Below are 14,081 nucleotides of genomic sequence, written 5' to 3'. Positions count from 1 at the left end.
TCATTTTGTTTCTCATCCTTACTATTGTTGTTACTACTTTGTCCTTTTTGTTCTTTTGTGCCTTGGTTGGCAGCTAAGGCATGTGACTTAGAGGACTTAAGAGTGCCCATCTTGATTAGCTTGTCCTGTTCTCAAGTGAGATTGACAGCAAAATCATCTAGAGATTGCATGATGAATTGAGTACCAAGTGCACCCTTAGTAGCATAGAAGGTAGAGACAAACACAAAATATTCTAAACTTAGCTTAGAGAGAATACTAAGAATCAATTTTTCATCTTTCTTTTCAATTTCACATTGTTTTAACTGTAGCCTTAGTGATTTCAATTTGGTGAATAAATTTCTTGGACTTAAACTAATTAATTCATTTTCCAACATATGACCCCTCATTGAATCTTGTGTGCCAAATAGTGTTTCTAGCTTTGTCCATATTTCATTTGGTGTATCCAAAGACTCAATGTGAAATAGAAAGTTAGGAGAAATAGACAAACACAATGTTCCATAAGCCTCATCACATTTGTTAAACCACTTAGGCTTATCTTCATCTTTATCAGGTTTAGTTTCAAGTCCCATAGTTATGCTATTTAATCCAGCTTTCCTTAAATGAAATTTCCTGTGTGATTTCTACTCAAAGTAATTGTATGGAGTTAGGATGGGAATATTTGTTTGATCCATGATGAAAAAATGCTAAAAAGAAGAGAACTCGACCACAATAATGCCCCCCAAAAAAGAATATAATTTGGCACTTTATTTTAGTGCATTTACAACTACCACTAGAAAGAAATAAATAGTGGTCTTGATTTCAATGTATTACAAACCCTCATGAAGAGCATATACTAAAAGTGAAACTTAGGCACAATAATCAAGGAAATAAATAGCACCACTGTAATCTACTCAAAAAATCATGCACTTTCAAAAAAAGAATCACCCCGATATGAGGTCATATGAGAAAGTTATGATCCTCCAAAGTTTCCAAAATGAGAACCATGCACAGTTACAACCAAAAATCTGCAATTTCTAAAAAATTTATACATGAAAATAAAAAAATAACTCCACTAGTGGATAGAGCACAAAAAAATAGCCAAGGTCATAATAAGAATCATTAAAATTAGAGTCTGTATGAGCAAGAATGAGACATTTGAAAACTGCGTTCAAATTTGCAACTACCAACGGAGAGCATACGACTGTAGCTTTCCGCACTCAATTTTGCAAAATATAAAGATGGCATGCAAAATCTAAAAGATACCCAAATGGTTTTTCGAGGCTGTGAACAAATCTCAAAAAGCATTTCTCTTGTTGATGTACAAAAGATGGAGCTGTAGTGTAAATATGATGCCTTTAACAATAAAAAATGGCCCCAACAACCAAAAAAATGACCCCAGCAACCAAAAGATGACATGCAAATGCTGGATCAGCTTCCTAAGTCCATCAATGGCATGTTGGAACCTACAATACATATTGAAAACTCCAAATATGCACATTGGTTGTCAAATTTGAGATTGAAACCCTAGGAAAAAAAATGTTTCTAATTCTCAAGATCATCCAAAGATGCAAGAGAAGAGCACACTTCATTTTAACAAAAACTACAATAAACTTTATTAGCCTCCCCTTGAATCTCTCAAATAAGAAAAGTAAAATCTACTCTTGCACATAGAAAAGCTCTAATACCATGTTAGAATCTGAAAAGATTAATAACCCAGAAAATTAGTGCAAAGAATAAATATCTAAACTATGAATGCAAATGATACAAAATCAAAATAGCAACATAGAGTTAGTCTTCAAGAGAGAAATGCGAATGCTAGAAGCAAAATAGCATGAAGAGGATGCAAAAACAAGAGATGCAAATACAAGCCAAGTAGTATGCTTATATAGGCTAGGAAGAGGGAGGAGGTGGCAACACCAACCAATGAGGAGCAACCATCTATCAGACTAAAGATAGAAAAGTATCTTCCCAAGATAGCTAATGGATGCTCACATGTAGGAAGGTGACACCTCACAACCATTCACCTAATAAGACATGCTTTATTAACCTAAGTGAGATTATTTAAAGTGTAGGAAAAACTTAGCAAAATAGGAAAAATAAAAAATTACACTAACACATTTTCTCATGTAACCTTAGTGATCTCCTTCTTCAATCTATTGAGCTCTTCTAGTGAAGAAATAGTCATGCCTTTGCATAGATTAATAATATGTTGTTGTAGATACCATTTCACCAATATCAACATTGAATGAAACCACATGCCTATATGGTGTATGAAGAAAGATGGCTTGGTCTGTGCTTTTGAGGTTGCAGATCTCCATTTGTAAATGCCATGTGGGAAAAACACCTCAAATAGAAGTGGATAAAATAGTGAAATTTGTGTGAAGTTGTATGAGCTATGGTTCGGTTGGTATTCGATCAAACAGTTTACATTCTTTGCTAGGGACGGCTTTGCCAAACAGATCACGTGTCTTAATCTGCATGGGATGGTTGAGCAATATATATTTCAAATAGCCCACCCATTATCATTCACAATCTTCCCAAGCCTCTCATGTTTGTCATTCCTTTCAAGCAACTCGCGTGCCTAGTCGAATGTCCATTTGCAGTACACAATGTTTGAATGAGACAGTGTGCCTGTATTTTCTATGGTATTAATCCAAACTATTCGCATGCCTAATCCTGTTTATCAAAGCCATAGCTCTTGACTTTAGTTGGATGGCTAATCAACAAGTATTTCTGAATTAACATATCAAAATAGTTTAGCATCTTTGAAACCATAGTTTGTGATGCTCTAACTTAGGCTTTCTTTCAAACTAGCTTCCAATGAAACAACACATGTGAATTACTCCAAACATTTGTGAATTTAATTTCCAGCCATCAATTGCTTTCAAGTTGAAGTTTGGGTTCAAAGGTTTGGGTTAGGTTAAAAGGTTTGAGTATGGGGAGAGAGAGTATTTTGGTATGTGGAGAGAGAAAAATTGAATGACAAAACCCAAACCCAAACCCGCACTTCTCTCTACAAGTTGGAGTACGTGGAGAGAAAAAAGTATGGGGAGAGAGAAAGTGGAGAGAGAGGAAGGAAATTCAAGTCCAAACCCAAAACCCCAAACTTCTCTCTACAAGTTGGAGTACATGGAGAGAGAAAAGTATGGGGAGAGAGAAAGTTTGGTTTAGCTGAGGACTAATCTCTCTCCTTCCGATTAATTAATATAATTAATCTTCCCTCTAAAATGTCCACGTAACAAATAGCGAATAGTTAGCAACAAATTTGTGAAGGAAAAAGAAAAAAGCAAAAAAACTTACATATTTATCTCACACGTCATATCTCTTCTTTACGATGGACTACTATATGCTATTCGAATAATCTATTTAGAACTATACAGAGTTTAATTCTCAAACTTCTATTATTATTACTCTATTAATTATTTCAGTCACCCAATTCACTGTGGATTTGTTCTCTACGCTTATTATAGAAAACTATGAATATTGGAGCACAATAAACTGTAGCATTTTAATGCGTGATGCTGAATGTTGCAGTCCATTATCCAAAACGAATTAGTAACTTATTCATCTGAAATAATCTAGCGAGGCAAAATCAAATCAATACACGCGCCCTAGGCAAGTACAAAACTAAAGCATTCATAAAGCGTTCAAATAAATGCAGAGGAAACTTTTCCAAAACTAATATTTGGAATCACACAGTTACGAAAGATTTTAATTCATACAGATGCAAACAAATCGTATAAGAAAACCAACGCACTCTCTAAAATTGCGAGGGCTATCTTTTAGACAGAATGAACTGAAAGTCAAACATTTACTTTTTGATTTTTTTCCACAGTATTTTTTTCAAAATTTTTACTGTATTGGATTGCAAAACATAAACATCATAATGAACAAATGTTAAAAATATCAATGAAATCTATTGTATTTTTCATTTTTTAAATTTAATTTCAAATATACATTTTCCAGCATCCCTCTAAAATTACAAACAAAGACTATTTAGAAATGATATTTATAGACATTTCTTTATTTCCTATGAAACCCTAATGTTGCTGCCACCTTCGTCTTCCGATCTTCACTGCTGCGCCCCTTCAATAGAACTTGGCCCGCCATTATCAGCTGAACTCGATGGAAAAAGATTCAATGTGGATGAAGACGACGAGCTCAGATTTACTCCAAACACAGTAACGCTTGAAGAAACGGGATTAGTAGATTGAGTAAAGGTTCTGGCAGAAAGATTTGAATACCGGAGAACATTGCATTTCCTATTCCGTGAAGGAGAATTCACTGAAATAGAGGAACCAAAACAAGATGGGAAAGCGAACGGAACCGTATCTGACCATGGGATATATTCGCTATAGATTAGGGCTCTGTTATCCTCCACTGGTACGGACGTTTGAGTCCAATGGCTGTAACCAGGTAAGAATCGGGCTGTGGAGATCGATTGTTCTGGAACTATATTGCTGGGCCTTCGGCAGAAGCTTATGTAGAGCTCCCCAGAATCGCAGGTGCTTCGTTCGAAAGTCACGGTATCCCCTGTCCTCAGCTCCGTCTCCTTGACGTAACCGCTCCAGCCCTTTGTTAACACGTAGCTTTGGCTGCTATTCCAGTAAGAGTACTTGAACCGCCATGTTCTGCCAGTGTAGTCTTGGAAATTTAGCATGATCCCCTTCTCAGTCCTGGCTGAATCCATGGGAAAACATCTCTCTGCATGGTGCTTTGGAATCACTAGCCGGTTCAGCTTCCCCACATCACTGGGCGTCACCGTCTTATCGAACAGATGCTCCCGAGAAAATGTAGCCCTCTCGGATTGTAGGGCAAACTCCCCATATGAATTTGTTGATCTGTTGGCCGCTGCATTGTTATTCGTGTAGGACTGCTGGAGCTCTTGATTGTAGGTGTGTTTCCTGAGCATGTCAACGATCTCTGCTTTGGAATGGCGGAGGAGAAAGAGGGTCTCTTGATGGTTGGTATCTTCCACTGGGGCGAAGTTGGTGATGGCCTTTCGCCCTCGGAATTTTAGGGCTGCCGTGTCGTAAGAGTGCGCGGCGTCTTGCTCTGTGTTGAATGTGCCCAGCCAGATCCGCCTGTGCTTTTCGTAGATCTGCGCGCCCCATCGTCCTTTCGGCTGCGGAACCACACCCTTGTACCGCGATGTCATGGCCTGTACTTTTCCTGATCTCTTGATCTGATTTACCCCGCTCCCACTTCGTTTACCCACAGACGAAGGAATGTCCTCCGTCGTACAGTCGCTTCCGTTCTCTTCTTGGCGGAACATGTCTTCTTCACCGCCTTGCTGAACACACTGCTTGCTGCTGCTCTTCGTTATGGACTCTGCTTCTTTCAGATTGTAGCAGCTTCCTATGTGCAGTGACAAATCTCTTCCCATTTCCACTCCTGAAAACAGATATAATTTCCCACCATGATTTCGTTTCTCTATCTAGGGGGCGAGAAAGGACCCATTGGGATAAAACTAGTCTTATTCAACCACAAACCCACACAACATTGGCTACCATGTTTCGCTCTGAGAGAAAGAAAAATGGTAAACTAAAAACCATTTAGGTAAATCTGTTATATGAGGGTTAAGAAACGTCACTGTTACGAAATTGCTCACTGAAATCTAGATTAGAAAGAAGGTTTTCAACTCAAAAAAGATAATAGACATTTGGGAATAGCCTTTTGGAAAAATGTTGGGACTTTTATTGGGGGCTTCTAACAAAGGATTACATGTGTCTAGTAGTTTTCAGTATTGAAGAATAAATTATTTTGATCAATGAGAACCACATTTGTATAAGTGATATCAGAGCTTGAACACAGATCTTAAATAATATTATTATTACAAAGTGTTTTAGATAAATGTTAAAACAGGTTTTATATTCAAAAGTTAATATATTTAAGATAAAAGATTAAGAGTCATAGTGGAAGTCTGTGTTGGAGACAAAATATACATTAACAAATCTATTACCCAAAACGAGCAACTACCTAACACTAACTAAGGAAGCAAACCAACAAAAGACCTAAAAGGCACCTAAGCTAGCTCTCTGAGAACTTTGGCAGCCTGAATCTCAATGATCTCAGGGACTCCCTCCATAGCTGTTCAGTTTTCCATAAGTTCCTTTGTCTAGAGCTTGGATGAAGTTACTACAAAGTTGAGAAACTATCCTTTTTTTCATTTATGTAATTGCACACTAAAATCTAGAATAGCCTTCAAAAGTTTACTTCAAGAACACTTTCATCTCAAGAAATCTGAAATTTATGTAATATGGACATTAGACTTTTCAACTGAATAAAGGTAATATTTGTGTACTATGGACATTAGTCTTTCCTTTGGAGTTCCTAACTCAGGATTGTTATCTGTATATTTCTAGTGGCTTTATGGAAGATTGATAGGTGGATCATTTTGTTAAATAAGAACCACACTTGTATCAAGTAGTATCAAAATTTGATTATAGATCTTCTATATTATGCAACATATTCTTACAAAGATGAAAAACTTTCCTCAAGTATTATTATGGAGAAATATTTTGAAACGTTGACATTTCCAAAAGAATTTCACAATACAATCATAAATGTTAAAAAATTGTACAGTAAAATCTAAAACAGCCTCCACATTGCATTAAAAATTGTTCAAAACAAGAAACCTATTGAACAAAGAAAAAAAAAAATTGTAACAACCAACAAAAATTCATGATCCATCGCCAAATTAAAAGAACAATCGGTTAAAAAGATACATAGAAAAACTGTAGACAGTGTCCTAAAGTTCACTTTTAAAAGTCTTATGAAAGAGAAACCCATTCAACAACGAAATAAGTATTTTGAAAATAAACATTTCCTCTTAAACTTTGTGAACTCTCGTCACAGTTAATGAAAGAGTTATCAGAGTGAAGAACCCCATCAATTTTTCAAAATTGTACTGAATCAGATCAAGATATCCATTACATCGATGAACAGAACAACATGTGGCCGTTTACATACCTCTCTTACGGAAACCCTGTCCTTTGGAGCCTCAACATTTTCAGACATATTATTAATGCCACCTATTTCTTCCTAAGCCTTTCGTAACAGCGCACGAAATCACTCATAAAAGGAGGCCGGGCTTACCCTTCTATATATATATATAGGCTAAAATGAGGGAGGAGAGTGGAGGGGGAATAAAAGTCACCATCAGTTAACTACAATATTTTTAACAGGGGAACGATAATCGTCAGCCCTAGATTTAGGGCAGGCACAAGATCTAGTAAATTTGATCATTCACAATTTTATATGACCAAAAAAGCTGATATACAAATAGCTCGAGCCACAGCGGGGGACATAGGGGATTACGCTGATAAAGATTTCGAGAGACTCGCTTCACTTCTTTTCTGTATAGTGTCGTACACACTACACATCCTTAGCATACGCTAGGGCTAGGCTCTTCCGCTTGCTAAGTTTATGACCGAACTCCAGTAAACCAACCATATTATTATGTATATATCATATGCTTTATATTTACCTAAACATTTTTTTTCATATATTTGTCATCTCAAGGGAAGCAAACTCAAAACCTGTGTCGGGCTCGACTGTGATACAATTGGGTATATTTGCTCGAAACTATACAAAAGGTATTGATGGGACTGTTTGTCGTTATTCTCGTTCTACGAAAGGATTGCCTCTTATAGCGATATATTTTCGTACTCCTCTTGTCCGCCATACCAGTTTAGTAAATTCCTATGCTAAATTTGATGTTCGAATTCGCCCAAATAGAACATAATGGGGTAACGGTTATGGTTTCTTCGATGCCTTGATTTGCTCTAATTATCACTACTCTTTTGAGATGTGAACAGCGCACAAGGAATACATACTAATTACAGTGTCAGTTTTTTTTTTGGCCAACATCCCGAACGTTAAAAATCATTCCCCGTAATATCAAAGAACAAATTTGACTATATTTTACAGGCAAGAGATGTGGATAAAGCGAGAGGAACATCGAGTTCAATACTTGTCACTAATCTTATGTGGATCTCCGTTGGAATCATATCTTTTCCTTAGCCAGAAACGGTCAATTGAAAAAGAAAATTTCTCTTCTAGCATTTAAACAAAGCTTTTCTATCCAAAGAGTTGTGTGGGGCGGGGAAAGGAAGTTTAAATCTTCATAAATAAACTCTTGGTCCTAAACATTTGTGGAGAATTCATGATAAATGCGCCTGTTTGAAATGAAGTAAATTAATGATCCAACATATTTTTTTTTTTAAATTATGGAGGATTTTCACAATAGCATCCTTGACAATGGTATTCGAAAATCAGAACTTCATTTCTTTATGTTAAAATATTGTTGTTTGATTTCTTTAGGCTTACTTCTAACGAGGACATATGGAGTTGACATTAATCTTTAAATCAAAATTTGGATTGGATCCATTCTTACAACAAATCTCAAGCCTCCTTATGGAATTCATGTTGAAAAATATTTTCCAATTAATACATGTTATTTTCTGCATCAATCCTATTGGATGTGATTGATTCCTCCATCTTAGTAATCCAATCAAACAAAACTATAACCTAAATATATAAAAAGATATCTTATCTTCTCTCAAAGTGGATGGAAATATTTGGACTAAGTCAATTATATGGTAAAAGGAAATAACTACTCAATGTCATTTTAAAATGAACATGGTCGACCTTCTCATCTTTGTTAGAGCTCCTCTTGCTTCCCCGTAGCTAGAGCATTCACTTCGCTATCACTATAGAACAAAATTCTTATAGTAATGAAACTTTAGGGATAGGGAATTAATACTATTCTGTTGTATGTGCCATGTTGTACCTCCTTAATTGTAAATTCATGTACAAATGTTTGAAATGTTTTTTCTCTCAATGAGAATGGATTTATCTATTGAGCAATATTTTATTGTCCCAATTTCAAGGATTACCATTGTTATATAAACTCTCATCTTCTTAATTAGTTCATAAATTTGTCATTTATTATCATTTAAAAATTTTTGTTTGACTACAACAATTTTTTTTTCAAAATATCTTCTTAATCCCTACTACAAGTATTTTCTATTGTTGAGTGTTCAATCTATATAACTACCATTTTAATGTTTTTATATTTAAAAGTAGGAAAAATGGGGGCTTACCTAGAACATAAAAGAAAATATGAAAATCAAGTGAACGTCATTACTAGCACCCTAACCAACCCCCTTCCTTATTATCAAAAACTCCAAAACTATGATGTTACAAAGATTACTATTACTAATAACTATGATATTGTCATCATTATACATAAGACTGGCCCAAAACTTCTCATTGGAGAATAAACAAATATCAACATAAAAAGCTCCCTGGAATAAATAAAAAATGTTAAACTGTTTAGAATAATTGAGAGGAGGGATGAATCAGTTATCAAAGGTCTAGATGTATGAATTAAACAATCAAACACTTAAACCACTTCAAATTTTAACATCCATTTGCTCGACATCTATAGCAGATTACTAATAAGATCAACTAGAAATCCACTATGGTAATAATAACAGATTTGCAAAATCTAGAGCATTAATAGTAACTCATCACAAATAACATCCATACAAGTTTGGCACTGGGATTTAACGTGGAAACCCAATTTGGGAAAAACCACCAATAACATGTCGCGAATATTGAATATTTTCAGTCTTCTAACTTAGGAGTGATCTTTTTAGAGGAATATAAAACATTCAATTAGAATTCCACATTGATTAAATAATTTATATATGACTGTTTGGTCAACCTTGATTAAAGGATTTCAATATTGATACAATAATTAGAAATTAACAAAAAGAAATTATCTTAGAAATACTACTCCCTTTAATAATACAAATCATAGTTTGACTCAAATATAGATCCACTAACTAGCCTTCATTACCATCTAAGTCATTGATTTGCTTGGTAACCCTTCAAGCAATCACACTTCCCCTCTTCTCAACTCTTCTCAGTCTATTTCTTAAATTTTCCAATCAATAGAATCAACAACTACTCCAACCTTTTTAGGTCTTCATGAGTTGTGCTAAACTCAACAAAAAATTTAGATTAGCCTCTGTACTTCCTTAAATAGGAAATTATGGTCTTTTTCTTCTTAAACACCACCGTAGAGCTTAGGGTTTCTATTCTACAAATGTCTCCAAGCTTCTACTTGAATCCTTGCATAGAAATGTTCCAACTCATTCTCCCTTGTTTTAAATGTTCTTGATCATCCATCCTTATCTTCAACATGCTTTACATATCGCAAAAATCAACTTTGTCAGCTAGACATCATGATTTTGTCACAAAGAGTATAACTATGTCCCTCAGCCAAAACTATGTTCTGATGCTCAATCATCAAAAAGTTAGTTGATCACTACTAACAATTTTTTTGGTACATATACTGACACCGGTCATTACTAATGTGCAGTTGACACTACTTCTACTTGACACATTTTGAGGCTTGGTCAACACTATCATCACTCAATGTATACTTAAAGTTCCTTAATCTTCTTCTATGTTGCTAGGTCAAACCTATTCATTTCTTCAATCTTTGATCGCTTCTTCAAAGCTTCAGAATAATTATCTTCATCACTTGTAGTATGGTTAAACAATCACTTTATCTTGTCAAAGTCTAACTAATTAAGTGTTCATTGTAGTTTCTTGTCATAACTCAAACTTTTCTCTAGGTATTATTGTTTTCACCAAATTCTCAAATCCTCTAGATATGGCACTTAAATCAGATAGAAAAGTTTATTACCAATAAGGTTTGACATGAATGGTAATATAAAAATTATTTTAAATGTAGTTTCTAACAATCTCCCTATTTGACATTGATGGCAATGCTTCTAGTTACCATGCAATCCAAAACATGTACTACTTCAAGAAAACTCCCCCTCTTTTTAGTATCAGATCCCTATTAATATCCTTAGTTTCATTCTAATTCTCATCTCTATGTCTAGAATTCTCTCTCTTTTAGTTTCATTCTGATTCTCTTCCATGCAACTCTGATATGCAACACATGAAACCCTCTATCATATCAAATCATGAAATCAATCAGATTCTTCTATATTGTAACAACACCTTTCTTTGTGACATCGTGTTATCTTACATGCTCTTCATTTTCCTTTTATTGCTTCATGGTAATTGAATCACAATATCTCCCTCTTCAACAACAATTCCAAAGAAACTTCATCCATCTTATACATCTTTACTATGTAGATATATGTATGTCAGTTCTAAGTCCATCAACTAACATCTTGTGTATGGTTGATACAATATCATGTCCTTCTTTCTTCACTACTACTTTGTAAATGAACTTCTAAGATATTTAGATCAACTCATTTGATGTTGAGCACCATCTTAGCTTAAGTAGCCCTGTCTAGGGAAATCACCCCTAATTTACCTCTTAGATACTCATGAGCTTGCTTAGTTAATGCATTGTTAAATATATGAGCTATTTTCTCCTAAATGTTTGCATACTCCAATCTTACTTCTTTATCTTGAACTAGCTCTCTCAAGTAATGAAACTTGATAGCAATATGCTTAGTCTTTTTGTGCATCACATGATTATTTGATATGTTTATAGAATTAGTGTTACCACAAGCAATATCAACCTTATCAGTGACCTCTTCCTTCATTCCTTTCAATAGTTGCTTAATCTATATGATATTTGAACAATTCATTTGATACTGTCATATATTCAGCTTCAACTATTGATTGAGAAATGCAATTTTTCTTCTTAATTGTCCATGGAATTAGTCTCTTACCTGGAAAGATAGCTCCTCCATTTCTGCTCATTCGTTCATCAACATTTCCTACTCAATCTAAATCTATAAACACTTTCAACTCAAAACTTTTCAATTTTTTTTGTAATAGAATCCATAGTCTTCTGTTCCTTTTAGATATCTCAGTATCATTTTTACTTCCATCATGCAATTCTTCTTACGACTTGTAGAAAATATTGCAATTATCCTAACTGTTAATGCAATATTAAGTATACCATAGATCACATATTGTAGCTTTTCAATGATTGATCTATATAATGCCTAGTTCAAATGAATAGAATCATCATTCTTAGATAACTTATGCTCTATGGACATAGGTGTACTAACTTGTCTTGAATCTTCCATTCCAAAGGTTTTCAATATCTCTTTGATGAATTTATATTGAGTAATAAAGATACCTTTCTTCATTTGATGTATTGTAAACCAACAAAGGGTTTGATCTCTACAAAGATAGAGATTTCAAATTCCTTCTTCACCTCATTTGTAAATGATTTTCATAATGCTTCATTTCCTCCAAATATGAAATTATCAACAAATATTTTAGATAAAAATACCACTTTTTTTAATATAAAAAGAATCAAGAAGGTGCTGACCTATGGTGCAAACAATAGACACTAGAAAATGTTAGAAATAACATAACCTAGTACCAAACAACCAAATATAAAGAACCTTAACTAAAGTCTACCTTTGTCAAAAACATATGTTCAAATGTGGAAAACTCACTAACCATGGTTCACATTGATAATGATTGATATCGGAAAAGCCCCCATACTAGTGGCATTCATAAACCAAAAACAAGAACAAAGATCCCAAAATAGTCCTTTAAATCAAATAACAATCATCTATTATAGTAAGAAAAAATAAACAAAGAGGGCAAGACAATCCTATCCTCAAAAGACCTAGTAACCAATCTCAGTCAATAGATAGCTTGTTTCTCTTTTACTAGTATTGCTAGGAAATGGATAGCCTACTCTTATTTCACCATCATACATAGGAAAGTATGATATATTCATCTACCACCATTGTGGCCAAAGGTCCATAGCCTCTAGAACCACTAGTTTCAATCAACATTGCCAAAAATCTTCAATCTTGAAAGGATCACAGTCAAGAGAAGCTGTGGGAGGAAATATTGTAAGACCATTTTGAGGGTAGAGAAAACATGTAAAAATGGAAACCCCACTACCATTCTCTTCAACATCGGTTATCTCAGCCACCAAAATCACCGAGATGAACTCTAGCCTAATTGGAGTTAGAAGCAATTTCAGAAAAATCATAGAGGAAGAACCCAATAAACTCTAAGCCCCTTGCTTAGGAGGAATATTTCTCACCAACAAAAGAGTAATAGGAAAAATACATCTAGCATGTCTCCCTTCCACCTCAAAATAAAGGGATCCCACTTAATAGGGATAATGTGGAGTAAGACACTCCCAAAAGAAGGCTTAGAGACCACTCCACCATCCAAATAGTGACATTTTGAGAAGGATTTACCCACCCAATATCAATGACATCTACACAACATATCACCTGCTTAATAGATTATATATCCATCTCAATAAGAGTTGTGTGGTAGATAATCAATAGTTGGACCTAGCCCTGAAAGTAAAAACCCATATGAAGTTGCCTTTCAAACCCAAGGTGCGATTTTACCTCAAAAGAAAACTCTAGGGGATAATGTAGATGCCAGTTCATAGATTCCTCTAGAGAATTCAAATGAGGAAGACTTTGCAACTAGGAAGCACCCCAGAAAATAAATTTTCACTTAGCCACAAGTAAGGAGATGAAGAGGGCCCATGAGATCTAACAACAAATACTATATAGACAAAAGGAAGGAAAAATAATAGAGCCTACTCAAGGATCTGAGCAATATGCACCTTTGAAATTATAAAAAAATACCAAAACTCTATACTAGATAGAATGGATAGATTCATTATTGCCAACTGTTAACCCATCAATGAGTCTCCATACATGAAAATTCTAGAAGTAGAGCACCCCTATTAGAACCATGAAGGAGATCAATGTAAACTTCTTCTTCCAACATTCCATTCAGAAATGTAGATTTGACATCCATTTGGTATACCTTAAATCCTTTACAAGAAGAATATTTGATTAGTTTTCTAACTCCTTCTAATCCTTCAATTGCGGCATATTTTTCCCCATAGTCAATTCCTTCTTCTTTTCCATATCATTTGCATATCATTCTTGCCTTGTTCCTTGAAAACTTCATGTTTTTCATTTAGCTTTTTCTTGAATACCCACTTTGTTCCAATAATATTTTTGTTCTTTGGTATAGGTACTAGTGTCTATTTTTTTTCTTCTTCTCTATTTGCTCAATTTCTTTATTCATTGTTTGAA

At 34.6% G+C, this 14,081-nt stretch overlaps 1 pseudogene; it reads right to left on the bottom strand.

The window, feature by feature from the left end:
* Positions 1–4,051: 4,051 nt before the first annotated feature.
* On the bottom strand, positions 4,052–5,365 carry LOC149580035 (AP2/ERF and B3 domain-containing transcription factor RAV1 pseudogene; annotated as a pseudogene).
* Positions 5,366–14,081: the final 8,716 nt, after the last annotated feature.

This window comes from Cupressus sempervirens, chromosome 1, assembly GCF_028749045.1.
Source record: "Cupressus sempervirens isolate cs-2001-9-10 chromosome 1, ASM2874904v1, whole genome shotgun sequence".
Classification (NCBI taxonomy): Eukaryota; Viridiplantae; Streptophyta; class Pinopsida; order Cupressales; family Cupressaceae; genus Cupressus; species Cupressus sempervirens.
This window is presented reverse-complemented; position numbering and strand designations above follow the sequence as displayed.